Consider the following 27742-nt stretch of genomic DNA (forward strand, 5'->3'; position numbering starts at 1 on the left):
AGTTGTGTCTGAAACTTGTGCGACTCCATGGACTATATAGCTCACCCGTCTCCTCGGTCTATGGGATTTCCCAGGCAAGAACACTGGAGTGGGTTGCCAGTTCCTTCTCCAGCGGATTTTCCCGATCCAGGGATCAAACCCGTGTCTCCTGTATTGGTAGGTGGACTCTTTACCACTGAGCCACCTGGGAAGCACCTTTGGCTGGACTAGATAATCAGTAAAATCACCCAAACTTGGGGATATTTTGTTCTGATTGTTTTGAAGTTCAGGAAAAGGCAAGTGTACTGAAACCCACATCGTAGCATCCTCTCTTTCTCCATCCTTCTGTGAAATTCCTGCTTCTGTGTTGTTGCTAGGATACCAGTGAGCCTGGAGAATCCCAGTCTGACTGACTGGGTCCTCTGCCTTCTCACACTGCCCCTTGTGGGAGACAGAGCCCCTGCCCCCAGGGAGCCGACCCTCCTGGGCAGGATCTCTGCAGATCCACAACCCACACAACACAGGAGATGCCGTCAGCCACTGGGAGAGAGGCAGCTAGAAATCCAGAGGACTATGATTAGAAAGCAAATTACAGGCCTCTGTAGGTTTCCAAGTCACAAAAACTTCCTAGGAATCAGAGGTCCATTATTCAAGTCGCTCAAAGTTTCCAGAGAGGGTGAACACAGTCTCCAAAGAGGGTGAACACACACAAAGCAGGAGAATGAAGATGTGAGATGAACAAGAGAGAAACTACACAGCCAGACACAGAAAAATGCAATTAGACAGGTGAAGAACGAGAGGCCACTGGGAGGCAGAACAGCACGATGGTCAAGGACCAGCAGCAGGTCAGAGTTCCAAGCCCTGCTCCAGTGCTTCCCAGCTGGGAGCCTGAGCAAATAGCTTCACTTCTCTGAGCCTTCATTTTCTCGGCTGCAAATTGCAGATAATTCTAGCTACAATAGAGAGTGAATGTAGCCATTGAATGAGGCCAGACATGTCAAGTGCTTAACCCGGCTCCTGGCACATAGTAAGCACACAATAAACAGTGGCTTTACTTTTTTTTAAGATATTTTATTTTATTTGGCTGCTCTGCACGGCATGCAGGATTTAGTTCCCCAACCAGGGATCATACCCATGCCCCCTGCAGTGGAAGCCTCGAGTCGTAACTACTGGAACTCCAGGGAAGTCACAACAATGGCTTTAAAAAGAAGTGCTAACCGTATGATCCAGCAATTCCACTTCTGGGTATTTATTCAAGAATTGAAAGCAGGATCTTGAAGAGATGTTTGTACATCCATGTTCACAGTATCATTCACAATAGGCAAGAGGTGGGAGAAGCACAACTGTTCAACAACAGATGAATGGATAAACAAACTTGGCATATACATACAGTAGAATATTCGACCTTAAAAAAGGACATTCTGACACAGGCTACAGAAGAACTGCAGCATGGATGAACCTCAAGGACATGATACTAAGTGAAATGAGCCAATCACAAAGGACAAACACTGTCATGATTCTACTTATATGGTGCTATCTAGAGTAATCAAATCATAGAGACAGAAAGCAGAATGGCGGTTACCAAGAGCAGGGAGGGGGGAAGAATGAAGCATTACTGTTTGATAGGTATAGCATTTCAGTTTTGCAGAATAAAAGTTCTGGAGAGAGATGTGATGATGATTGCAAAACAGCATGAATGCACCCAACACTGCTGAACTCCACTCTTAAAAACGGTTTTGATGGTGAATTTTATGACTATTTTAATGCAACAACAACAAAAAATGTTTAACAAAAAGTGCCAGGCTAAAAACCAAGGAAGAAAGTAAAAGACTAAGAGACCAAGCTAGAGAAACATGAAAACATGAGCTCACTGTAACACAGTGATGGGGTGATTCAAAGAGGAGACACATCGCACGCGCACCCTTGCAAAGCCATCGAGCATAAACAAAGGGCTTTCCAGCAGGGATCTGCATTTCCAGGCTGCTCAGGGCCCACTTTCTACCCCAATTCTGTGCCCACCAAGGCACTGTTCTGATCATCACTGAAACACAAGCCTGTGGGAGAATCCTCTACACTACCCAGAATCCTCAGAGAAACAGAAAAGGATCAAAGCCCAGAAGAAGTGAAGGAAGGGATAAGGGATATAGGTGGCAGCTTTCATGCAGCAGAGCAGCATGTGTAGAGGCCCTGAGACGTGTGCTACATGTGGAAAGCACCCCAGTGTGGCAGGAGCCTCTGGTATGGAGTGGGAAGTGGGAAGGAGAGAGGGGGCAAACAATAAAGGGCCTTCAAGGACCACCTACCACACCCTGGACCTTGTCCTACATCATCATCTCAGTAACCTTTCATCATAACAGGCAGGCATTAATGTTCCCATCTGATGGAGAAAGAAATGAAAATTCAGATACATAAAGTAACTTACCCAAGGAATCATCCATGGTAAACAGAGAGCAGGGATTTAAAAACTAGCTGCCTCCTAACCTCATGCTTATTCCTTCAGCCCGTGGGATACCACTACGTTAAGGTCAGACCATGGGTTCTGATGACCCAGCAATCCCACTCCTAGGCGTAAACCTGGAGAAAACTGTAATTCAAAAAGATATATGCATCCCAATGTTCATTGCAGCGCTATTTACAATAGACAGGACATGGAAACAACCTATGTCCATCAACAGGAATGAATAAAGAAGATGCGGTACATACATACAATGGAGTATTACTGTGCCATAAAAAGCAACAAAATGGTGCCATTTGCAGAGATGAGGATGGACCTAGAGACTGTCATAGACAGTGAAGTCAGAAAAAAGAAAAATAATGATCTTATTATTGATGCATATATGTGGCATCTAGAAAAATGGTATCGGTGAAGTCATTTGCAAAGCAGAAATAGACACACAGACACAAGAGCAAATGCACGGATGCCAAGAGGAGAAAGGGGTGGGTGGGATGGACTGGGAAACTGGGATTGGCATATATAATACGCTGCTGCTGCTGCTGCTAAGTCACTTCAGTCGTGTCCGACTCTGTGCGACCCCATAGACGGAAGCCCACCAGGCTCCCCCGTCCCTGGGATTCTCCCGGCAAGAACACTGGAGTGGGTTGCCATTTCCTTCTCCAATGTGTGAAAGTGGAAAGTGAAAAGTGAAAGTGAAGTCGCTCAGTCGTGTCCGACCCTTAGCGACCCCAAGGACTGCAGCCTACCAGGCTCCTCCTTCCATGGGATTTTCTAGGCAATAGTACTGGAGTGGCTTGCCATTGCCTTCTCCGGATATAATACGCTACTATGTATAAAATAGATAACTAATGAGAACTGACTGTATAACACAGGGAACTCTACTCAATTCTCTGTGGTGACCTAAATGGGAAGGAAATCCAAAAAAGAAGGGATATATGTATACATAGAGCTGATTCACTTCGCTGTACAGCAGAAGCTAATACAACATTGTAAAGCAACTGTACACCAATTAAAAAAAAAATGAATGTGGGTTCTGGAGTAAGAATCCCAAATGTCACTCTATCCTTCACTAGCTGTGTGATAGGGAGAAAATTACCTAATCTTCTGAGTGTGTTTCCTCAACTGTCAAGTAGGAATGACCGTAGCACACACATCATATGGTTTTAAGAGAATCAAATGTAATACTGCAAGAAAAGTGCTTTGCACACGGTCAGGCTAGGAAACCCAAAGAAACGTTTATTATTCATTATATTTAGGCCTCTAGTAACCCCTGGCAGAAACCACACACAGACTTGCAGCCACTGCCTGTCCCTGGTTGAGTCTAGTGCAGCCTTTGGAGCAAAACAGAGGCCAGACCCAGAGCCTAGAAAGAGAGTTAAGAGCTCAGACTGGGCAGGAACCTTGCAGAGGCAGCAGGAACATCCTGAAAATGACCTCCTCCACTCTGTTCTCAATGCCATGGCCTGCCTAAGTGGCTCTGCAGACGCTCAGTGGGACGCAGTCTGAGCAGATTCCATTCTCATGGGGCTGGACATCATAGAAACACCAGGGCTGCCAATTCACCTACACAGTGGCCTCCACCATGGACTGACCCCTGCCCCACCGTACCTTCCAGGCCCAGGTGATCTACAATTGCAAAGCCTCAACAGCAGGAAGGCCTTCGGAGACCATCTTAATTCCACCCCTTGTCATACAGATGGGAACATTGGGGCCTGGAGATAAGTGGAGACCAGCTTAAAGGTCACAGAGTAAGCCAGTGACAAAGCTGGAACACAGCCCAGAGCCACCCATCTCCCTGGTCTAATGGAGTTTCCTATTTTGCCTTCTCTATTTCTTTGCTGTTTCAACTTCAAGTTTAAATATTCAAATTTGAACAGGTTTAGTCACCTCTGTAAGTCTAACTCTGGGATGTGGGCCTTATAGGAAAGGCAAAAACTCTGGGGACAGACAGACCTCGGTTCAAACCCCCGCTCCACCACTTCCCAGTTGAACGGCCCCCTATTCATTTATATATTAGAAGACTATGGAAGACGGCAGCTAAGAACAGAGTGTAGAGACTTCTCTGGTGGTCCAGTGGCTAAGATTCCACGCTCCCAACACAGGGGGCAGGAGTTTGACCCCTGGTCAGCGAACTAGATCCCACAAGCCACCACTAAAGATCTGTCACGCTGAAACAAAGATCCAAGATTCTGCATGCCCCAACTAAGACCTGACACAGCCAAATTAGTTAATTAAATAAATAAAAGGGCTGAGTTTACAGTCCTAGCTCTTCCACCTTCTGGTGGCCAAGTCCCTTTACTAATCATTGCTTTGGTTTCATTGTTTCTGTTTCCTCTTCTATAAAGGCTGCCTCACAGTCAGGCATAGAATGAGAAAAATATTAAGAAAAGAACTAGTATAATGCTTATTCAATAAATGATGTCTATTGTTAGTACTATGATTTTTAATGCTGCGATTGGAGCATGTTGCCAGCAGGTAGCAAGGAGGTGTTTGTCACTCAGTCATGTTGGACTCTTTGCGACCCCATGGACTGTAGCCCACCAGGTTCCTCTGTCCTTGGAATTCTCCAGGCAAGAATACTGGAGTGGGTAGCCATTCCCTTCTCCAGGGGATCTTCCTGGCCCAGGGATTGAACCCGGGTCTCCTGCATTGGCAGGCAGATTCTTCACTGTTTGAGCCGCCCTCCTTCTAAAAGCTCTTGCTCTCTCAGTTCCCCTCATAGAATCATGGACTGTTCAAGCTTTTTACAAAAAAAACCAAGACCCAGAGGGAAGTGACTTGCTCAAGGTCATGGAGCAAGTACATGAGAGAGCTGAATCAGAACTCAGATCTCCTGACTCCTACAGACTTCATTCCATAAGCATGAGACCTTATTCTCCAGGCAGCTGAATCTTTCCATGGATTTGGGAGAAAGAGCAAATGGTCTTTCAGACCCCAAATACCAAAGTATAGCTGGCTTCAGCCAGAATGGAACTTGGAGCGGCCCGCCCTGGGCCCAGGGCAGGAGCAGGGCGGGGCTCCGTGCTGGCAGGCCAGGCCAGCTGGGCCAGCAGCCAAAGTGGCACTATAGGCACAGCTCAGAGCCCTCTCACCAGCTACATAATAAAGTAATTATGGGATTAGGGATAAAATTAGTCACTTGTGTAATTATTTTGCTTAGAACAAGAGCAGAAAGGGCCTTTTAAAGGAGTTGTTCCTTGGCCCCTCCCAAGAGTCCTGCTGCAGAGATTCAGATGAGTGAACACACACACAAACACATATACACATGGCAGTGATGGCAGTGGATGGACAGGGCTGCTTGGCTTCCTGTGGCAATGCTTCCCAGTGGGCCCGCACCTATCAGTGAAGGCCAGGGGCTACATTCTCTGACGCCTGCCTTGAGGGACACCGCTGTCACACTGAAGTAGGGTACACTGCCTTCCCTAAGGTCCTTCCACCATGGAGAATCTAGCGATACAGTCTCTTATGCCCCTCCCCAAGTGCTAATCACTCAGTCGTGCCCGACTCTTTGCGACACAATGGACTGTAGCCCACCAGGCACCTCTGTCTATGGGATTCTCCAGGCAAGAATACTGGAGAGGGTTTCCTTCTTCCGGGAATCTTCCTGACCCAGGGATCGAACCAGGGTCTCCTGCATTGTGGGTGGACTCTTTACCATCTGAGTCACCAGGCAAGTTCCATGCCCCTCCCCAACTACACCATAATTAGATCTGGGTTCCCCCTGGCCCTTCTTCCATCACAGAGGTTGTTGGTACAATTTCAGCAGTAGCTGGAGTCCACTAATTCAGAGAGACCCCTGATATTGGTCACTGTGGTAAGTAGAATAAAGCCCCCCCCAACAATGACCATATCCTAGTCCCTAAAGTCTATGAGTACATTACCTCATATAGCAGAAGGGACTCTGTACATGTGATTAGGTTAATAATTTAGGGATGGCTAGATTATCCTGGATTATCCAAGTGGGTCCAATGTAACCGCAGAGTCCTTATAAGTAAAAGAGAGAAGCCGTGGAGTGAGTATCAGCGAAGGCAACAGTGGAAGCAGAGGTTGGAGTGATGCCACTGCTAGGAGAGGGCCACAAGCCAAGGAATGTAGGCAGCCTCTAGAGGCTGGCAAGGGCAAGGTACAGATTCTCCCCTGGAGCCTCAAGAAGGAACATAACCCTGTCAACACCTTGATTCTAGCCCCATAAGGCTCACTTTCAGACTTCTGACCTCCAGAACTATACGGTAATAAATTTAGGTTGTTTTAAGGCTCTAAGTGTGTGGCAATTTGTCACAACAGCAATAGAAAATTAATCTAGCCTTGAAGCCCACCTTTCCTTCCAGGATTGAAGCCCTCAATGAAATTCTCTCCTCAAGGGCCAGTCAGGGAGATTCCTAGAGCCAGAACAAACCTCAAATCATCCCTAGGGAATAGGCTAGAGATACACCTGGGGGAAACAGAACCCCAGAAAGAGGGATGGATCTGGGAGAAAAGGAGAGGCTATCTAACAGCTCCACTCTAGGGACTCAGCCCCTCGGCCACATTCTCAGGTAGGAACACTGGTCCCCATCAAGCAGACCATCCCCAGGGGTAGGCTAACTCCTCTGGTAGGTAGGGAGAGACTTCCCGGAAGGCAGAGCCTGGATGCTGGCCTCAGCTCAGTCTGAATCACTTGGTAGCTTCCTCTCTCTGAACCACTGTCAACATGTCTCAGCACCTCTCAAGTACCAGGCTGAGTGCAACCATGCTTTATACAGATGCTAAAGCTCCATGATGACCTTGTGAGTGAGTCACTCCCATCATGCCCATTTAAAATATTTGTTTATTTATTTATTTGGCCGTGGTTGCGGCACGTGGGATCTTTCACTGCTGTGGGCCAGCCCTTCATTGTAGGTTTCTTTCTAGTTGCAGCATGCAGGCTTAGTTGCCAAAGGCTTAGCTCCCCCACCAGAGATCAAACCCGCATCCCCTGAATTGGAAGGCAGATTCTTAACCAGGTGACCACCTGGGAAGCCCCAGTCATGCCCATTTTACAGCCAAGGAAATGGACTCAAGCAGTAGAGAAGGGAGCATGGTTTGAACCCAAGCAACCTCAATCCATAGCCCTGCTCCACCCCCATCTTAGAGTGAATGAGGGCCTGGACACTAGGAACAGGCTCTTTAGACCTGCAAGGAACCCACAGCAGTTCCTCACCCTGGATGCTGGGGCTGTAAAGTGGCACAGCAGTTGGTCAAGAGTTACCATTTGAAAGTCACCCACAGCATTTGACCCAAAGTCTCCCTTTTGGGGCCCTAACAGACATTATCTGAAATACAGAAAAAAACACTTTAGGACATGTTCATTGCCATGTTACTTGAAAGAACAAAAACTGGAAACAACCTGGCTGTCCATCAACAAGAAAAGAGGTAAATGGATCAACGTCTTTAATGGAATCCTCTGGAATGATCCTAAAGGGGGGCTTTGCATATACCATTAAGTGAAAAATGCAGGGTGGCCGTGAAGATGTACTGGGGGGAATGATGGCTGGAAGGAAACACACCAAACTCTCAACAGTACTCAAGAGTCATTTTTTCTCTCTCTTCCTGTTTTCTGAAATCTCTGTACTGTTATTACTTTGATAATTTTTAAAGGATTATTAAAAAGAAAAATTCAGTAATTGCATTGGAGCCCTGAGGACCCCACACTGAGCAGTCAAGGAGACGAGGGGGAACAGGCCAGGGAGGTAGAGGGGAAGCTGAAAAGAAGGGTGGGATGTCATGGAGATGAGGGAAGAGATGGAAGTGGGGATCCCCAGGGTCAGTGTGGCCTGGGAGGCACTGGTGATGCAACACTTGTCCCCATGTCCCCAACAGCATTCCCAATGCAATCCAGGCACCAAGAGGAATCAGCCATCAACCCCCACATATTCCTCAATGAGGAGTCTAGGAGAGGCCAGTGTCCCTACGAGCAGCAGGCACTTCCAATGAAAACTAGGCACCCAGGAGAAGCAGTGACACACCACCCCATGGCCATCAGCTCCCAGCCCACTCGAGCAAAGCAGAAAAGGCCTCAGGCAGAAGAGCCTGGCCAGGATTCTCTCCTATCTCCAGGACAAGGCTCTCCTGGTCCATAGGGAAGACAGTTGTTGTTTAATCCCTAAGTTGTGTCTGATTCTTCTTCGACCCCATGGACTGTAGCCTGCTAGGCTCCTCTGTCCATGGGACTTTCCAGGCAAGAACACTGGAGTGGGTTGCCATTTCCTTCTCCAGGGGATCTTCCTGACCCAGGGATCAAACTTGTGTCTCCTGCATTGGCAGGCAGATTCTTTACCACTGAGGCACTAGGGAAGCCCTCCTGGTCCATAGTGAAATGAAGTGAAAGTCTCTCAGTCGTGTCCAACTCTTTGCAACCCCATGGACTATACAGTCCATGGAATTCTCCAGGCCAGAATACTGGAGTGGGAAGCCTTTCTCTTCTCCAGGGGATCTTCCCAACTCAGGGATCAAACCCAGGTCTCCCACATTGCAGGCGGATTCTTTACCAGCTGAGCTACAAGGGAAGCCCTCCTGGTCCATAATCACTCACCAGTTCTGTCACTTGTTCCCACGGGGATCAAATTCTACACAAGCAGCACATGGGTGCAGGCGCACATACACACACACACACACACTCGCTTCTCGGCCCTTCCCTCAGCCTCTGGGCCTCCTTGGTATAAGCGGACACTCCCCACACCCAGAGTCATATCACCAGCCCGCTTTCTTCACCTGAAAACCTCCTTCCTCTGTCCCCCCACCTCATCACAGACCCTGGGCAAACCCGAGCAGAGGAGGGAAGGACCCCCAGCAACTCACATCCCACTTCACCCCCAGCCCCAGGATTAATCCCTGCCTCCTGCCACACCCAGGGCAGGCAGCGGCCAAGCTGGAGCTGCTGATTCCACAGCCCCGAGGTGGAGGGAGGCTGGGTCACAGAGCTAAAACGCCAAACCAGGCACTGAAGGCCAGTGACCCAAGATGCCACCTCTGACCCTCAATCTAGTGAGTCAAGAAGAAGCAGGGCCAAGTCACTATCAGCGATCGCCCATGACACCCTCGTCCTAAGAAAACAGACCTTCCTTATGGCAGCCCACAGTGTACACGTGGGGACCACCCTCCCGGTCAGCCTGTGCTCGTGAGCCTGGCTGGGAGAGACAAGGCCAGGACCAATGAGCCGCCCCCTTTCCTGCCAGTGAGCTCAGCCTTATTACTTTGCTTCATTTTCAGCTCATCTGAAAGAGCCTCATTTGAGGTCCCTGGAGGATCTTAAAAGTGTTATTCAAACATTAGCTCTGACACGCGGCCTCCCCTCCTCAGACATCACCCGCCCAAGGCAACGCTTTGCTGCCTGCTTTTTGGCACTGCCGGGGAAGGGCAGTGGCTTCAATCTGCCACGGGCCCTGCCACCTCCAGCCCTCCTCAATCTGGACTTTCCCCAGATCCCTGCCTATTTTAGAGGAGGGACCAGGGAAGGGAGTCGGTATTTCCCATACAGCAGGCATGCCATCTCGTTCAACCTCTGCCACAACCCCAAGGGTGGCATTATGATTCCTGCATCATTGATGCAGAAACTGAAGCTGAGCACCCCAGCCAAGGTCACCTCGCTGACACACAGCCAGATGAGGCCAGGAACCCAGGACTGCCGAGTCCCATGGCTTTTCCAACCACTCACACCTGCCCCAGCACGCTCTGCCCTGCCTGCAGCTCCGCCCCACCCTGAGCAGAGATGGGCAGCCATCCTGAGCTGCCCCGTGGCATACAACCCAGAGCCTGGGCCCAAGTGGAAGGGACAAGACAAGAGGGGGCTGCAAAATTTGAGGCTTCTAGAAGAGAAGGAAAAATGAAAAAATGAGACAATGCTAAGAGCTGGTTGCAACGCCCCATTCTGCCCTGCTTCTTACAGGGGCACCTACAAAAAAGAACCTGATCAGAGTTCAACAAGAGGCCACGTGGAAGGATGGGAGGTCGGAAAGGAGGAGATACAGGCTGTGTGGTTAAGGAAGTCAGAGCTAGAAGGCCTTGGTCTTTACAGGTAAAGAAACTTAGGCACATGGAGGGGAAGGGACCCACCCAAGGCCATGAGTGAGTCTGTGGCCATGCCAGGTCCTCTGACTCATAGGTTAGTTTTCCTAGATCTGGAAGAATGAAGGGCCTGGAGCAGATGCTGCTTGGGATAAATGAATAGTGAACGAACAAGGGGACCCATCACCTCCAGAGCTGAAGAAGAGGAGCTCAGAAGCCTACGCAGTGCTTCCATGGGGACCCCAGTCTCACTCTAGTCTCTCACTTCCACGCAAAAGACGTAGGCAGGAGGGAGGGCCCTCCATTCACGAAAGCTCAGGCTCTACCAGGAGCCAATCACAGCCCGGGAAGGAGGCAGAAACTTTGGTTCCCCTGGCAACGCAGACAAAGGCCTCTGCTCAGCATAGCAATCAGCTGGAATAGGATGCAGACCATATTCCACCCCATTCACTCAGGGCTCTCCACTCCTTTTCTCATAAGGAACAACCCCATCCTTCTCGTTTTAGCTCCCGACCTCCAGCCACACCTCTGGGCCCATCTTAGATCAGGAGGAGGGGTAGGGGTGGGCATCTGAATTGGGGACTTAGGGCAGTAGTTGAGCCCTATCCTATCTGGGGGCAGATGGTGCTTCCCAGGTGGCTCAGTGGTAAAGAATTCATCTGTCTCTGCCAACGCAGGAGACGCAGGTTCGATCCCTGGGTCGGGAAGATCCCCTGGAGGAAGGCATGGCAACCCACTCCAGTATTTTGCCTGAAGAATCCCCATGGACAGGGGAGCCTGATGGGCTAAAGTCCATGGGGTCACAAAAGATTCAGACAGGACTGAGCAACTGAACAGTAACAACCACCACCCTGTCTGCGGGGGTCCTCTCCTGCCAGGTGTGTGCCCCTGAGTTGAGCCGGGGGCCTATGTGGACGTTCCTCATCAAGCACCCCCAGCCTCGACCACCCCGCAAGAGGCCATGCCAGCTGCCTGGCGTGGAGCCACAGGAGCGCCAGGAAGGGCGGCACGTGGCCCAGCCCAGCCCCAGCAGTAATTCACAACTGGATCTGAGCACATCTCATCACCTTCCTCCTGGAGTCTCATTTTCTCTATCTGTAAAGTGTAAAATCTGAGACCTACGGTTCTTTGGAAGAACAGCTCCCTGTCCACACTCACCAAAAAAATGTCTGAGGAGAGGACACAGGAAGGAGCTGAACTTACACCACTTTCAAAAGGTTGCCTGGGGGACTTCCCTGGTGGTCCAGTGGCAAAGATGCCAAGCTCCCAATGCCGGGGAGCCCAGGTTTGATTTCTAGTCAGGGAACTAGATCCCACATACCGCAACTAAGATCTGGCACAGCCAAACAAATAGATTAATATAAATGTTAAAAAAAAAAAAAAAAAAGAAAGCAAGGTTGCCTGGCCCTTGGTCCAGAGTCTGGAAATACATAAAACATTCCCATTCACTGGAATTGTCTCTTTGTACACACTTTGAGAAAACGAAAGACAATCACAAGAAAACTGATAGACTCTGAAAATAGCTTCCAAATACAACCTCCGGCTCAGCCACCTCCAGGCCAAGCCAGAACATCCCCGCTCCCTCATCCAGACTCCAGCCCAGCAGGGACAAGTATGTGTAGTGTCTCCACAGAAGGATCCCTTGTCACTCAGAGACGAGTCAATTATTCAGAGATTTCAGGAAGACTTTCCACATCGGGAGTCAGAACAAAAAGAGAGGTTTTTCAGGAAGCTTCTTAATTCTCAGAAAAGTCTAACTATTGGGTCCAAACCTATGTGCATTCATTATGCTTTCAGCTCTATGATCCGTCAAGCACCTAACAAGAACACCTTAAAAAAAAAGATAGAAAAGGGCATTCCCTGGAGGTTCAGGGGCTAGGATTCCAAGATTTTACTGCAGAGGGCTCAGGTTCAATCCCTGGTCGGGGAACTAAGATCCCAACGAAAAGGAAGAAACCCTGCAGCCCTCCAGGATACAGTGCTTCCCACACCCATCGCCCCACACCCATCAGTCCCTGCACTTTATCCACTCCTCCTCGCCACCCACTCTCTTATCTGTTCCCTCTTGTCCTTCCAGGCACCCGAGTTTAGGCCCATCCTTTCTCACCAGGGCCACCCAACAGCCTGCCCACTGGCCTCTGGGCTGCAGCTTTGCCCTTCCAACCCATCCTCCCGCCTCCAGAAATCAGATCACATCATTCCCAAACCATCACCCTGCAGTGGCCCTCATCACGGTCCAGACAAGACGCAACTCCTGGCCCGGGTGCTGCAGGATCCGGGCCTGTCTGTGGCCTCCTTTGCTTTTCTTGTTATCCCCAGCACGCATAGCAAACTTCTGCCACTCCAAAGCACCCTCCTGCTTCACAACTCTGTGTTTTTCTCTTTGCATTCGTGGTTCCCTCTGTCTGGAATGCCCTTTCTGAAGCCCCCAACGTTAGATGGAGATAACAGCTTTCTTGAGAGCTCAGTGCACACCAGGCTCTCTGCTAAGCCCTTTGCAGACACTACTTCATTTATCCTCACCAAGACTCTATGAGGCAGATACTTAACACAGCCTCTTTACGAGTGAAGAGAATGGGATCTGAGATGTGAATGAAGCTGGAAGAAGTCACATGGTTGACAAGGGGAAGAGCTAGAATAGAAATCCATATATCTGACTCTGTTTTTGTTCAGTTGTTCAGTCGTGTCCAACTCTTTGCCACCCCATGAACTGCAGCACACCATGCTTCCCAGTCCTTCACCATTTCCCGGAGTTTGCTCAAATTCATGTCCACTGAATCAGTGACGTCATCCAATCATCTCATCCTCTGTCACCCCCTTCTCCTCTTGCCCTCAGTCCTTCCCAGCATCAGAGTCTTTTCCAATGAGTCAGCTCTTCACATCAGGTAGCCAGCATATTGGAGCTTCAGCTTTAGCATCAGTCCTTCCAGTGAATATTCAGGGTTGATTTCCTTTAGGATTGACTGGTTTGATCTCCTCGCTGTCCAAGGGACTCTCAAGAGTCTTTTCCAGCATCACAGTTCAAAAGCATAAACTCTTTGGCAATCAGCCTTCTTTATGGTCCAGGTCCCATATGTATACAACTACTAGAAAAACCATAGCTTTGACTACATGAATGTTTGTCAGCAAATCTGACTCATAGGTGGCCCCAATCCTCTGCACCCCAGCCCCAACCAGGAACAGTGCCACTGTGATGGGGAACAGAAAACAGTTTGTCCCCAGTAGCGTCCCTTCTTTCTGGGCCTTTGGGAATAACCTGCCTCAGAATGCCTCTGGGGAGGGCCAGCCTGTTCCTCTCTGAGTTTGCCTCCAACCCGGCACTCCCACAACCACACAGCACAACCTCTTCAAGTATATAAAGTCTGAGCCCCCAGCTCAGGAGCAGAGCTCTGGAATTAAAATTACTGGCCCATCAATGACTCTCAGCAATGTTTTTCAGGAAGTCAAAACTCTTTGGCTTAGGATCAGGGGACCACCACAATCTGGTACCAGCTCATCTTTTCAACCTTAATTTCTCACTGCATCCCTGACCCCACGCATGTGTGCTTTAACCACATGACACTGGTGTTTACCACCCTGCAGTGTTGCTTCTCACTAAAAGCTGCCATTTACTAAGCACCTCCTAAGAGTTATGCCCTGACCCAAACACTTAACTAGCATCGTGTCCCTAAAATTCTTTCAATTATCCAACACATGCCTACTTAACATCTTTTAGGTGCCCTACAATGTGGAGCGAACATGAGGTTAAAAATAGAATACAGGGACTTCCCTGGTGGCCCAGTGGTTAAGAATTTGCCTTCCAATGCAAGGGACGCAGGTTGCAGAACTAAGAGTCCACATGCCACAAGGCAACTAAGTCTGAGCGCCGCAACTACTGAGCCTGAACCTTAACTAGGGACGCCCAGGCGCCACAACCAAGACCCCACAGGCCACAACGAAGAACTGACGCAGACAAATAAATAAATGTTTTTTAAATATAATAAAAGATAAATGCTCACAAACTGTGATAAGCGTTATGAAGAGTTATGAGGTGGAGGTAGAGAGCAATGTAGTGGGGCTGGGGAGGGAGGTAACTAACCAAACTGAGTTGTAAAGAATGAGGATCGCAGACAGCAAAAAGCCAGGGAAAGAGAATTCGAAGCAGAAGGAAATCAGTTCAGTTTAGTTCAGTCACTCAGTCGTGTCCGACTCTTTGCAGCCCCATGGACTACAGCACGCCATGCTTCTCTGTCCATCACCAATTCCCAGAGCTTGCTCAAACTCATGACCATCGAGTCGGTGATGCCATCCAACCATCTTATCTTCTGTCATTCCCTTCTCCTGCCTTTAATCTTTCCCAGCATCCAGGTCTTTTCCAATAAGCCCGTTCTTCGCATCATGCGGCCTAAGCACTAGAGTTTCTGCTTCAGCATCAATCTTTCCAATGACTATTCAGGACTGATCTCCTTTAGGATGGACTGGTTGGATCTCCCTGCAGTCCAAGGGACTCGCAAGAGTCTTCTCCAACACCACAGTTCAAAAGCATCAATTCTTTGGCGATCAGCTTTCTTCACAGTCCAACTCTCACATCCATACATGACTACTGGAAAAACCACAGTTTTGACTAGATGGACCTTTGTCAGCAAAGTAATATCTCTGCTTTTTAATGTGCTCTGTAGGTTGGCCATAGCTTTTCTTCCAAGGAGCAAGCGTCTTTTAATTTCATGACTGCAGTCACCATCTGCAGGTCCTGGGGTACGGAAGGATTTGCTAAATCAACAGAGAGAAGAAGTAAACGACCCAGGCTCAGGATGGCAGCGGCTGGAGTAAGCCCCCCTCTAGGTACACTCTCTCCTTCTGCTTGAGCCTGATAAGGACAGGCCAGATTATAGAGAGAAAAACCCTTTGGATGGAGACAGGCTACTTGCTAGCATGTTAGCTGATCCTATCACCGTCCCCAGGAAGCAAGCAAGGCTTGTGGCCCTCATTCGGTCCCTCAGAACTGGAGGCACTTGGTATGCTATGACTCGCCTAAGGGTAGAGAGAACACGGCAGAGCTAGAACAAGAATCATAGTACGTAGCTGTTTGAGGATTACTGAGCTGAAAACCCTGCTGTACTGATGAAGACACGGAGGGCTGAGAAGAGAAAAGGATGTGCCCATGTTCACATGCTGAGTAAGTGATGGAGCTAGAACCAGGAGTCCCAGCAGCTTCCGCTTACGAGCTCCCCACGCAGCCTCCCTTGAGAAAGAGGCCAAGGGGACAAAGGTGAGGCTGGCCTTGGGGAGTCGGGGGAGGGAGGCAAGGACAGGCCAGCCCTGCCTCCTTCCGCCTGCCCCTCTCCAGCTCCCAGCCCTCCCACTGCTTGTGGGTGCAGCAAAACCTGCCAAACCAGTGTCTGTGCCCGGGCAAGCAGCAGGGCACAGAGTTAGAGAGGCACAAGTAAGCTGCAGACACCAAGAGCTAAGGGCCACGGTGGCTTCCCTGGAGGTCCACAGTTAGGACTCTGCGCTTCCAATGCAGGGGGCCAGGGTTCGATCCCTGGTTGCGGAACTAAGATCCCACACGGCCCACAGCACAGTCAATAAGAGAGAGAGAGAGCTAAGAGACAGGGAGGGCACAGAGCAGCTCCTCTGAGACCTGCCAGCCAGGCCGCACGGGCACTGCCCCGGGGCCAGCAGGAAACCGGTCTGTCACCCAGAATCAGCCACAGCTGGCCATCTGGCACAAAGCTCTGCCCTCTGCTTCCCCTCCCGCTCCGGACACTCAAATGTCAGCTGTCAGAGCCACCAGGACAAGAGACCCAGGAACTTACCTGGGAGGACAGGAAGCAGGGAAATGTGACAACTATGACGCACAAACACACCTCCCCTCCCAGCCACAGCCACCAGGATTAAGTCCCGCCACTCTTGGCCTTGTTGGGGACACACATGCTCTCAAGGGACACCCTGCCCTCCCCCAAACTGCAGTGACCAAGAGCAAGGAGATAGTTGAGCACAAGTCATGACTGTTGGGGGTGGAGGTCAGGAGATGTGCATGCCTAGGTAGCTCTGCAGCCCTAAGACTCTTGACACTTGACTCTGCTCTGTACCCCTGAGACTCTTGACACTCTGGAGCCCTGAGACTCTTGTGGACCTGGGAAAAGCCCTCTGGGGCTTCAGTCTTGCTGCCTTTCCCGTGGGGTCACTAGGTCAACTCCATCATTTCAGGGAGCCTTGAAATTTTGCTCTTACCCGCCCCCCCACCACTGCACCTCTCAGCACCTCCTGCCCAAAGGAAAACATAAGAGGTCACCCCCATCAGTATGCAGGGCCCCCACTGGACAGGGCCGGCCTCTATGTCAGGGGCCGCCTGGCTGGAACCTATTCTGTCAGCACTCGTGCCAGCCAGACTTGTGGGGCCCACCAGGCAGAGTATGGGGGAATTGATGATTCTATCAACTTTCCCCAAGTGCTCAGAACCCAGTTCAGAAACCACTCTCAAGGCCTGTAAGACCCAGAAGCCACGCTCTCAGCAAGAAGGACCCCCGACATCAGTCTGGGCCTTTGATCTTGGGACACATGGATCAGGCAGGCACCCCACAAATGTCAGGGACTATCCTTATATCTCACCTGAAGGTGAAAGGAGACAATGGGATGGTTAGATAGCATCACTGACTCAAGGGACATGAACTTGAGCAAACTTGGGGAGGATAGGGAAGCCTGGTGTGCTGCAGTCCATGGGGTTGCAAAGAGCTGGACACAATTGAGGGACTGAACAACAAATTCCCGTATCTCAACCAATCCCCTCCCTTGGTAGATGGGGAGGAGGAGGCCCAGGGAGAGGCAGAGATGGGCCCAAGGTCACACAGCAAGGCCACAGCAGAGGTGGAACCTGCACCCAGACCTGACTCCCAGCCCAGGGCTTCCAACACCTGCCGTCTCCTATGGCATAGACGATTTCCCAAATTCAAAATCATGCATCCCATGGAGGAACCTAGAGACACCTTCCTCGCCACTGCTTGGAAACCACCAAAGACTGGTACAAAGTTCTGCCGTTCAACACAGATCACGTGTGTACCTGCTGTGTTCGCTTCTGTGTCCCAGCACGTGGGTCTGTGCATGGAGTACAGCACCAATTCAGTGCAAACTGGCTGACCAACTCAAGGCTCAGTGGAGGGGAGTTCCCTGGCAGTCTAGTGGTTAAGACACCATGCTGACACTGCCAAGAGCCTGGGTGCAATCCCTGGTCAGGAAATTAAGATCCCAGAAGCCATGCGGTACTGCTAAAAAAAAAAAAAAAAAAGAAAAGAAAAAAGACTCAATGGAAGAATGACTGGAGGCAGAATCCACTCCGAGGCCCAGGCACTGAGGGTGGGAGTAGAGCTGGGGGTGGCAGAGCAGGAAATAGCAGAGAGAGGCAGAAAAAGCTCAGGATCCAAGCAGGTTGTGTAGAACAAGGAGGGACACTGTGGGCCCACAGCTTCAGAAATCCTGGGCCCCAAAGCGAGACAGGTCTCCCCCAATCACCTTGAACGTACGGACCTGAAGACTTGTGTGCGTGTTCCTGTGACTTGGCAAGGCCACCAAGCCAGCCACTCTGTCGTTTATTCAGTCCCTTGCTCCCTTGCTCTCCAAAACTTACGGCCTGAAAATCAGTGGCTGAATATCAGTGTCAGTAATGGGACAGTCGTCTCCCATTTGCCAGTTGGGGCTGCCAGACCCAGAGGCTGATCCTCACAGGACCTCTGGCCAGGAGTTGAGCTCCTAAAGCGTGAGGACCTGAGTTGAAATCAGGGGCAAGCCACTTCTCCTAAGACCCACAACCGCATTTGTGAAATGGAGATGGTGACGCCTCCCTGCCCTCCCTTAGGGAATGCTCTGAAAGTCATATACAGTGATGGATGTGAACATGCCTTGTAAACTGTAAAGTGCCAAAGAGATATAAGAGATTATTCATATCAATAATATTGCCATCACTAGCCTCACTGGCCCCCAGAGAACTTTGTTGTTCAGTTGCCAAGTCGTGCGCGACTCTGCGACCCCACGGACTGCAGCACACCAGGCTTCCTTGTCCTTCACTATCTCCCAGAGTTTGCCAAAGTTAATGTCCATTGAATCAGTGGTGCCATCCAACCATCTCATACTCTGTTCTCTTCTTCTGCCTTCAATCTTTCTCAGCATCAGGGTCTTTTCCAATGAGTTGGCTGTTCGTATCAGGTGGCCAAAGTATTGGAGCTTCAGCTTTAGCATCAGTACTTCCAATTCAGCGTTGATTTCCTTTAAGATTGGCTGGTCTGATCCCCTTACTGTCCAAGGGACTCTCAAGAGTCTTATCCAGCACTACAGTTCAAAAGCATCAATTCTTCGGCATCAGCCTTCTTTATGGTCCAGCTCTTACATCAGTACGTGACTACTAGAAAGAACATAGCCTTGACTATACGGAACTTTGTTGGCAAAGTGATGTCTTTGTTTTTAACACACTGTCTAGGTTTGTCATAGAGAATTCCAACCTCTAAATGTCAGTGATCATCATCATTATTGCCACCAACAATAATTAACATCTTTCAGTTGAAAATGGCAACCCACTCCAGTATTCTTGCCTGGAGAATCCCATGGACAGAGAAGCCTGGTGGGCTACAGTCCATGGAGTCGCAAAAGAGTCAGACATGACTGAGCGACTAACACATAACACATCAGTTATGAGACACTTGCCATCACTGTATCTCGGGCACAGTCCTCTGCTCATTGCCTGCTCTCTCCCATTTCAGCTCCATAACCTCTGAAGTCAGAACTATTATTGGGTCCATTTTACAGATGGCAAAGCTTAGGCACACAGCAATGAAGTATCTCATTGAAATCCACACAGTAGGTGGTGGAGCAGGGGTCTACACCCAAGTCTATGTTAGTCTGGAGTTCCAGCTCATTCTACTGCCTGGTGGGAGCCTGTTGCCGTGTTAAAGCTACTCCCCATTTATTAAAGCCTGTTGTGGCCCAAAGTGATATGATCACTTCTCTGACCCTTGCAGCAGGAACCCCTGACATGGGTAGGATTGGCTGACTCTGTCCTCCCTGTTTGACAAATGAGGCAACTGACCTCCAGGAAAACTTGTCAACCACGTATTTTAGGCCACTGATCATAGAACAGTAGGGATATGAAGGACTCAAGAGAGTGGGTCCAGTGGGGGAAACTGAAGCCCGGAGAGGGAAAGAGACACGCCCAGGTCATTCATTCAAACCTTTCCCAAGACCTGTGCATATGTAAGACACACATATGAAAAAAGCAGTGTGGGATTTCCTTGGTGATCCAGTGGTTAAGAATCCACCTTCCAACACAAGGGACTTAGTTAGGTTCAATCTCTGGCCAGAGAACTAAGATCCCATAGGCCACAGGGCCACTAAGCAATGTGTTGCAACTAAAGAAGCCCTCACAGGCCTCAACTAGAGAAAGCCCATGCCCCTCAACGAAAAATCAGCACAGCCCAAAAACGAAAAAGAAAAGAAAGCAGTGTCTACTCTTCTAGTTTTCTAATGCTGCCCCACCCCCACCCCCGCCCAATCCCACCTTTGTATCCAGGGCCAGTCACTGCCACCACTTTCCTAGTCTCAGTTCCAGTCTAGCAAACGAGGAAACTACCTTGGTCAGTAAAGTGTTCTAGAGACCAACACAGCTGCCCCAGGACCGCATAAAGCCCAGGGGGCCAGTCTACGCGCCCTGCTGCCCCCAATCCAGGGAGGTCTGGAGGTAAAGACGGTGCCCATGCTGTATTCACAGGGTTGTGCCACCATCACCACTAATTCCAGAATCCTGGTTATTCTTAGCAAGCCCCGAGCTGTAGCCCTCAACTCCTAGGAACACAGGGATCCTCCCTGGTTTGGCCCAGATGCCACTTTTCTGGGAAAGGCCAGGGTGCCCCTAGGAAGAATTTCTCTGTGGCAGAAGTGGAGCAAAATGTAAACACTCAGCGGACACTGTGTTCCACTTAGTGAAACAAAGTTATAGATTGTCTGGGAAAGGGGCCCACCACATGAGGCCAGCCCAAGCCCAAGTCTTTTCCTAGCCTTGTCTCTCTAGCTGCTCTGAATGCAGCAATTGTTTAGGTCCCTGGCCTCAGTTTCCCCGTGTGCAGGCTGAAACATGAGCCTCCAACACCTTACAGAGGGAGCTCTCCTAACAAATGGCTAATCTCTTCCACCTTGTCAGAAGAAAAAGGCCAACCTCTTATGTCAGCGGAGATTGGCAAGAACAGCAGTCTGGGGCTGGGCTAGGGAATGCTCAGATTTAGAACTGGTGAGGAAGGTTTTTTTCTGGGGCCTTAGGAAGCTTGGGAATGTGTGAACTGGGGATATGACCCCCACATTTTGGGCCAAAAAGGGAGTCCCAGAGGCAGTCCTTATAACCATCAGTACTGGGAAACAGGAAGAAAGATCAGGATTCTAGACACTGGTTTCTGTCTTCTACCTCTGCTCTGCTGTATTCACAGGGTTGAATCTCATTAGCTGTGTGACCTTAGAGAAGTCACTTACCTTCTCTGAGCCTCAATGAACCCATCCACAGAATGGGGATAATTATATCCTCTGTGCCTTCCCTTTCAGGAATATGGGGAAAATCTGATGAGATGATGCATAGAAAAGTCCTAGTCCCATCCCATGAAAGAATTCCCCCGCCTTTCTCCACCTCTGTTGCCCTTAGAGAAATGCTGGAATCCCTCCAAGAAGGGTTGGAGAAATCCAGGGATCCCAGAGACAAGAGGGGCCACAGAAGGAATGCTGAACATCTGTGTCCCATCTCAATGACATTTGTGAAGCCTGGCCCCACTCCGTGAGACAGCCCCTCTAGCTCTCAGGCAAACAGCAAGCCAGGGAAAACAGTCTGTACTCACATCAGGAAGAGGCTGAGGGGCAGACAGGGGAGCCAGAATCAGCATTTCTGAGCCATTGAGATAATAGGAGTCGCTGGATGAGAGCAGGGAGGAGGCTGTTGGTGGTCGGGCAGGGGCGGGGTGTCCTCCTGTTGAGTCTCCCCCACTTCCATCCCTCCTGCAAAAACCAATGATGTCACCTTTCATGTGACAACTCTAGCTGTGTCATTTTCTTCCTATGTAAATGGGGGTGATAAAGCCTCTGACACACCGTGAGTCCAGTTCAATAAATGTGCCTGTCATTCTCCCATCCTTTGAAACCTGGGAGGCTTCCAGTACCAACATCATCTTCCTCCAATTTTCCACCTGAGATATTTGAAGAAAAAAATCTGAAGGCACTTTCAGCACAGAGCCCAGGCTCTGAGGGCGTAGCCCATCTGCTGACAAGGTGGATGAGATCCGTGGTGTGTGGAGGGGACAGTGGGAAGGAAAGGAGCCTCTTCATGGGATAGAGGTCCATGCTTCAGCCTGCTGCCTGGGAAGGGGATGGAGAGTCCACAAGGCTCTTTACAGAAACAGTCCTGGTTCCTTGAGCTCATTCTGCCTGGAGGGAAGCCTCTCCTCTGAGCAAAGGACTGCAGGGGAGCACTCTTCCCATCATTTGCCCCCAGGAATGAAGGGCTGACACCTGTTGGTGCCCACATGGCCTTTTCCACCCTCTACATGGTGCCTAGGAGAAAAGGTAAGGGACCTGGGCACCCAGGTGCAACTGGAGATGATCAAACCTCTTCATGTCTCTGAATAGAATAACACGGAATGGGGCGGGGTGCGGGGGATCTTCTTTGAAGCTCGAAAGATGGCTAGCTTCCCTGCCCCACCCCAGCTCTTTAGTTCTGGCCAGACTGAACCACTCCAGCTTCTCCCTTCCAATGCCTTTTCCCAAGCAGCTCCCTCTCCCGGAGAGCCCTCCCTAAACCCACTGCCCCAGTCCAGCCCCTTCCAAAGCCTAGAGCCCATGCCTTCTCCTCCAGGAAACACATTCTGGCTGCTGGGCCCCAGGCTGCCCCTTTCCCCTGGGTGTCAGTTTCCCATCCCTCTCCGACAGGGATCTGCACTCTTGGCTGTGTCTCGGCCACACCTGCACACATTGATTTCCCTTCTGGGGGGCACGGAACTCACAGACATGAACTCAAATGCCACCTTTGCCAGTTGTTAGCCACCTGATCATGGGACAGTCACGTCTCCTCTCTGAGCCTCGGTTTCCTCTGGAAAATGGTGAGAATAATCACACCTATTCCACAGAGTTGTTGCTGCAATTAAATGAGACAATGACCATTCAGTGCTCAGGACAGACCCTGGCACAGTGTGAGACTCAGGAGCGTGACTTATTTGGTATGGTGACCTTTCAGGTAGGTTCATGAATGATTTTTCTTTGTATCTCCTGAAAGACCTACCACAAAATCGTATGTGTGCTTAGTCACCCAGCAGTGTCTGACTCTTTGTGATCCCATGAACTGTAGCCTGACAGGATCCTCTGTCCATGGAATTTTCCAGGCAAGAATACTGGGGTGGGTTGCCATTCCCTCCTTCAGGAGATCTTCCCAACCCAGGGATTGAATCTGGGTCTCCCGAACTGCGGACGGATTTTTTACCAACTGAGCCACCAGGGAAGCCCACAGAACCTATACCAAATAGATTTCTATGCAGGTGGATCTGCATGCACCCTGAGGAAGCCTTTCCCAATGGCAGAGTAGAGAGTAACCTGGGTTTGGCTGTCTCTACAGGTCACAAGCTGTGTCACGGGGCAGCACGCAAGTAGACATAGAATCCACTTGAACTTTTGATCAGAGGCAGTGGATGTAGTGATCAGAGGGCGGGCTCTGAAGCCAGACTCCTTGAACTTGAACCCGAGCTCCTCCTCTTACTCAGTATATGACCTTCACTAGCTGTGCCTTGGTTTTCCCATCTATAAAATAGGGAGAGTAATTGTACCTACCCAAAGGAATATCTGGAGGATTAAATGAAATTACACATGAAAAGCAATACTACCAGGGACTTCCCTGGTAGTCCAGTGGCTAAGACTCCCCACTCCCAGTGCAGGGGGCCTAGATTTAATCCTTGGTCAGGGAACTAGATCCCACACATTGCAACTAAAAGTTCCCATGCCACAACTAAAGATCCCTCACGCCACAGTGAAAATTGAAGATCTCACGTACTATAACTAAGACTTGGTGCAGCCAAATAAATAAATACTAAAAAGAAAAGAAAGGGAATAGAACATAAATCTCATAAGGAGAGTAACTCAATAAACACTACCTATTGTTTTCATTGTTGATATTTGTATCCCTGTCACTGAAGAGGAGGGGTTATGGTGCCTTGCAGGCCTATAAGCTGCTCATTCTCCTATAACCCAAGATTTCACGAACATGCTTGTATGTTCTTATGGTTCTGTCTGCCCAGCACCCTTCCAGTCCTTCTTCTAATGAGAGCTCTGCTCCTCCATTTGCTACACAAGGAGGCACTGAACCCAGGCCTGGCCACTATAGGGAATGGCCCTAATCCCCTAGCAACAATGACTGAACCAATCAGAATCCTTCCCTTGGGTTGATAGCTAGATCCTAGTAGAAAAACTACGATCATTCAAAAAACTAAGATCATGGCATCTGGTCCCATACTCCATGGCAAATAGATGGGGAAAAACTGGAAACAGTGACAGACTTTATTTTCTTGGGCTCCAAAATCACTGCAGATGGTGACTGCAGCCTTGAAATTAAACGATGCTTGCTCTTTGGAAGAAAAGCTATGACAAACCTAGACAATGTATTAAAAAGCAGAGACATCACTTTGATGACAAAGGTCCACACAGTCAAAGTTATAGTTTTCCCAGTAGTCATGTACAGATGTGAGAGTTGGACCATAATGAAGGCTGAGTGCTAAAGAACTGATGCTTTCGAATTGTAGTGCTGGAGAAGACTCTTGAGAGACCCTTGGATTGCAAGGAGATTCAACCAGTCAATCCTAAAGGAAATCAACCCTGAATATTCATTGGAAGGACTAATGCTGAAGCTGAAACTTCAATACTTTGGCCACCTGATGTGAAGAACTGACTTGCTGGAAAAGACCCTGAGGCTGGGAGGGCTTCCCTTGTAGCTCAGTTGGTAAGGAATCCGCCTGCAATGAGGGAGACCTGGGTTCGATCCCTGGGTTGGGAAGATCCCCTGGAGAAGGGAAAGACTACCCACTCCAGTATTCTGGCCTGGAGAATTCCAAGCACTATATAGTCCATGGGGTCGCGAAGAGTCAGACACGACTGAGCAGCTTTCACTTTCACTGAAGCTGGGAAACATTCAGGGCAGGAGGAGAAGGGGCAACAAAGGATGATGGCATCAAACAGACATGAGTTTGAGCAAACTCCAGCAGATAGTGAGACAGGGAGGCCTGGTGTGCTGCAGTCCATGGGTCCCAAAGAGTCAGACATGACTTAGTGACTGAACAACAACTTTCTGTTTAGGTTGCTAAGCTAGGGCAGTAGACAGCCAGTTCCTCAGAAGGACAGAGGAGACAAGCTGTGATGGAGACAGATGGAGCATCTACCTGGTTTCTCATCCTACAATTCCATGAACTGCCCAGAATCCATCTGGTTTAAGTCACTTTGAATAGAGCTTTTGTCACTTGTTTCCGAAAAAGCCAGGTCCAATTATATAGGCCCTAACCAACATACAGTCTGAGCTGGCCGTGGGCAGGGCAGGGCAGCAGCAGTATTAAGGCTGCTTCTGTGTGTTCCAACACAATCTTTACTATTGGCGCTACAAAGGACAGTCTGCAAAGCATGTTCTCAAGAATCATCCTGATCCCGTGGTCTTCAGACACTGCATCCCGGAGCCCTGGGAGCCTGTAGAGGCACCTCCAAGAACACCCATGGAGAGACTTTCCTGGTAGTCCAGTGGTTAAGAGTCTGCCTTCCAATGAAGAGGACGTGGGTTCAATCCCTGGTCAGGGAACTAAGATCCCACAGGCTGCAGGGTAACTAAGCCTGAGCACCACAACTGGAGAAAGCTGGCACGCCACAGTGAAGACCCAGCACAGCCAAAAGAAAAACCAAGTAAGGAGGGCAACAAGATTCTAGGTAACTGCTGCAAATTCAACCAAAGTGGTGGTTTCAAATGCTTATGTATCGGGATTCTGCTGCCTCCAAAGATGAGAAATACCTGATTCTAATGGATGCTCAAAAAAGCATTAAGAGGTAACTAAGGCTGATGTGTCTATCTCCATTCTCCAAAAAAGAAAACCAAGGCTCAGAATGGGGCAGTGATGAGACCAAGGTCACAGAGCAAGTCAGTGTCAGAGCAAAGACCTGAATGCAGGGCTCTGGACTCGCAGGCGGAATGAATTCCACTGCACCAGGCTGCCTGCAAAAATCGATCATCTCTCACACTTCCCGTGTCCTCTGATAAACTGATGGCGGTTAATATCTTCTAGTGCACGAGTGCTAAGTCACTTTACTCATGTCCAACTTTGCAACCCTTTGGAACGGAGCCCGCCAGGCTCCTCTGTCCATGGATTCTTCAGGCAAGAATACTGGAGTGGGTTGCCATTTCCTCCTTCAGGGGATCTTCCTTACCCAGGGATCAAACCCAAGACTCTTGCATCTCCTGCATTGGCAGGCACGTTCTTTACCACTAGCACCATCTGGTTCTAGAGTCCCACCTTTCTCAGCTCTGACCCGTCCAGGATCAGAGATCCTGGATCTGAACCTGGCTCCTTAGAGGGCTTCCAGAAGCTCAAGGAACTTGTGGAATAAATGTTATGAACCAAACTCGACCTTATTCTCCACCATACACACACACACTCAGTTCCCCTTCTCCCCACCCATTTGCCCAAATGTCAGGCAAAGCCCAGCAGGCCGCCTCCCGACAACTCGTAATCCACCTCCTCTGTCCAAGCTGTGCTGTGATTGCAGACAGAGGATTCCTTGTTCCCAGTGCTTCCTGCCCAGAGACCTCCGTGGGGCCTGTGCGCTGGCCGGAAAGAGCCAAATCGTTCCTTTCAACTGGAGCTAAAGCCACCTGAATCCCTGCCACCCCTGGGAGCAACATGCTCCCAGCTCTGCTTGGCATTTATTCTATCTGTCCTGGTCTGCCCAGCCCCACCTCAACACCCACAGCCGCTGCTGCCTACACACACACACACACACATACACACACACAGGAGTTCCCCTAGGGTACAGATGTGCTTCATGTCTAATCAAAAATCAAAACCAGAGTGGGATGTCCCTGGTGGTCTAGCGGTTAAGACTCTGCGCTTCCACTGCAGGAGGCGTGGGTGTGATCCCCAGTTGGGGAACTATCATCCTGCACGCCGCATGTGCAAGGTCAGAAAACACAAAAAGAAAACAGAGGATTCTAGAACGACAACATCATAACCCTGACAGTGGTGCCTTACTAATAACCCTACAATGACATCTGCCTATTACTTCGCAATCTCCCCAACCAGTATAACTTCTTGGCTCAGTTCCCTCTCCACGCCCTCACCCTGGCAGAGTCACCAGGAGGTGGAAAGGGGCTTTGACACGCCCCAGGCCAGTGGTTTGTGAAGTATCTTGCACAGAGCTCAGGACAGTTCCATGGCATTGTCGGAGGGCTTCTAGAAGCTGAGGAATTAGCCAGTTAGAGTCCCCCAGGCTCACCCCAACTTTGACCATGGCTGCAACTCCTGTACTGTTTTGTACAGTGAGATTCTTTGGGGTTCACTTGAAAAGGAGATTTCACTGCTGGAAGGTCTGAAAGCAACTCTTTCACCCTGAATCCACCTTTGCCCTACCCTGACAATGTATATATGACCCCGAGGCCAACAGAGAGCGAGGTAGCTGCCCAAGGTCACGTAGGAATCAGTGGCAGAACCAGAATGAAAACACTCCCTTCTGAATCTAGTCTACAAACTCCAAGCGGTTAAGCAAAAGAAAACCAGGGCCTCAGGTCAGCGGATCTAGCTTCTTAAGTCCAAGGTCACTAGCCCCCAGGCAAGGTGGATGGATAAGCTATTTGGGCAAAGCATGCTGCCTAACACAAAGGCACTTAATGAATACCCATTTCAGTCCCTTCCTCAAAATAAGCCCAAACCAGAGAGAACTCTCAACAATGCCCCCGTTTTTCAAGCCCACCAGGAATCTGTGGCCTAGACAAACTCTCCCACCTCTCCGGCAGTAAAATACATTAAAATAGCCTGAGGACTGAAAAGTCAATTTGTCCAACCTGAGCAGAGGAGGCTGGGCCTCTGGAACACTCACTCCGGCTCCGACCACACCAGCTCCCCGGGCGGAAGGACGGCAGTCAGGCACCTGGAAGGAGCAGACAGTGTTAGCGCCTCCGAACTGAGTTCGTGGACCCAGCATGGAATTGGAAACTGAGAAGCTGGCATTTGACTCTCTGAGGAACCTTCAGGAAGTTGCTGAACCTGTTACACAGAA

The 27742-nt window shown here is 49.8% G+C and overlaps 1 protein-coding gene across 5 annotated transcripts in view; it reads right to left on the bottom strand.

The window, feature by feature from the left end:
* The window catches only part of EPB41L1 (erythrocyte membrane protein band 4.1 like 1), a 142560-nt gene that overhangs the window by 90139 nt on the left and 24679 nt on the right, over positions 1-27742 (bottom strand). For 2 of the 5 annotated variants that reach the window (XM_088843818.1, XM_055436677.2), the window contains exon 2: positions 27528-27613. The exons of 1 other annotated variant lie outside the window; for it this stretch is intronic. The gene's annotated coding sequence lies outside the window, so the exon portion shown is untranslated. Of the gene's footprint in view, positions 1-21297; positions 21455-27527; positions 27614-27742 lie in introns of all 5 variants that reach the window. 2 more of the 5 variants (XM_055436685.2, XM_055436704.2) reach the window with 2 other exon arrangements.

The sequence above is a fragment of the Moschus berezovskii genome, chromosome 15 (assembly GCF_049115385.1).
Source record: "Moschus berezovskii isolate FMDL1 chromosome 15, NW_MosBer_1.0, whole genome shotgun sequence".
NCBI classification, from domain to species: domain Eukaryota; kingdom Metazoa; phylum Chordata; class Mammalia; order Artiodactyla; family Moschidae; genus Moschus; species Moschus berezovskii.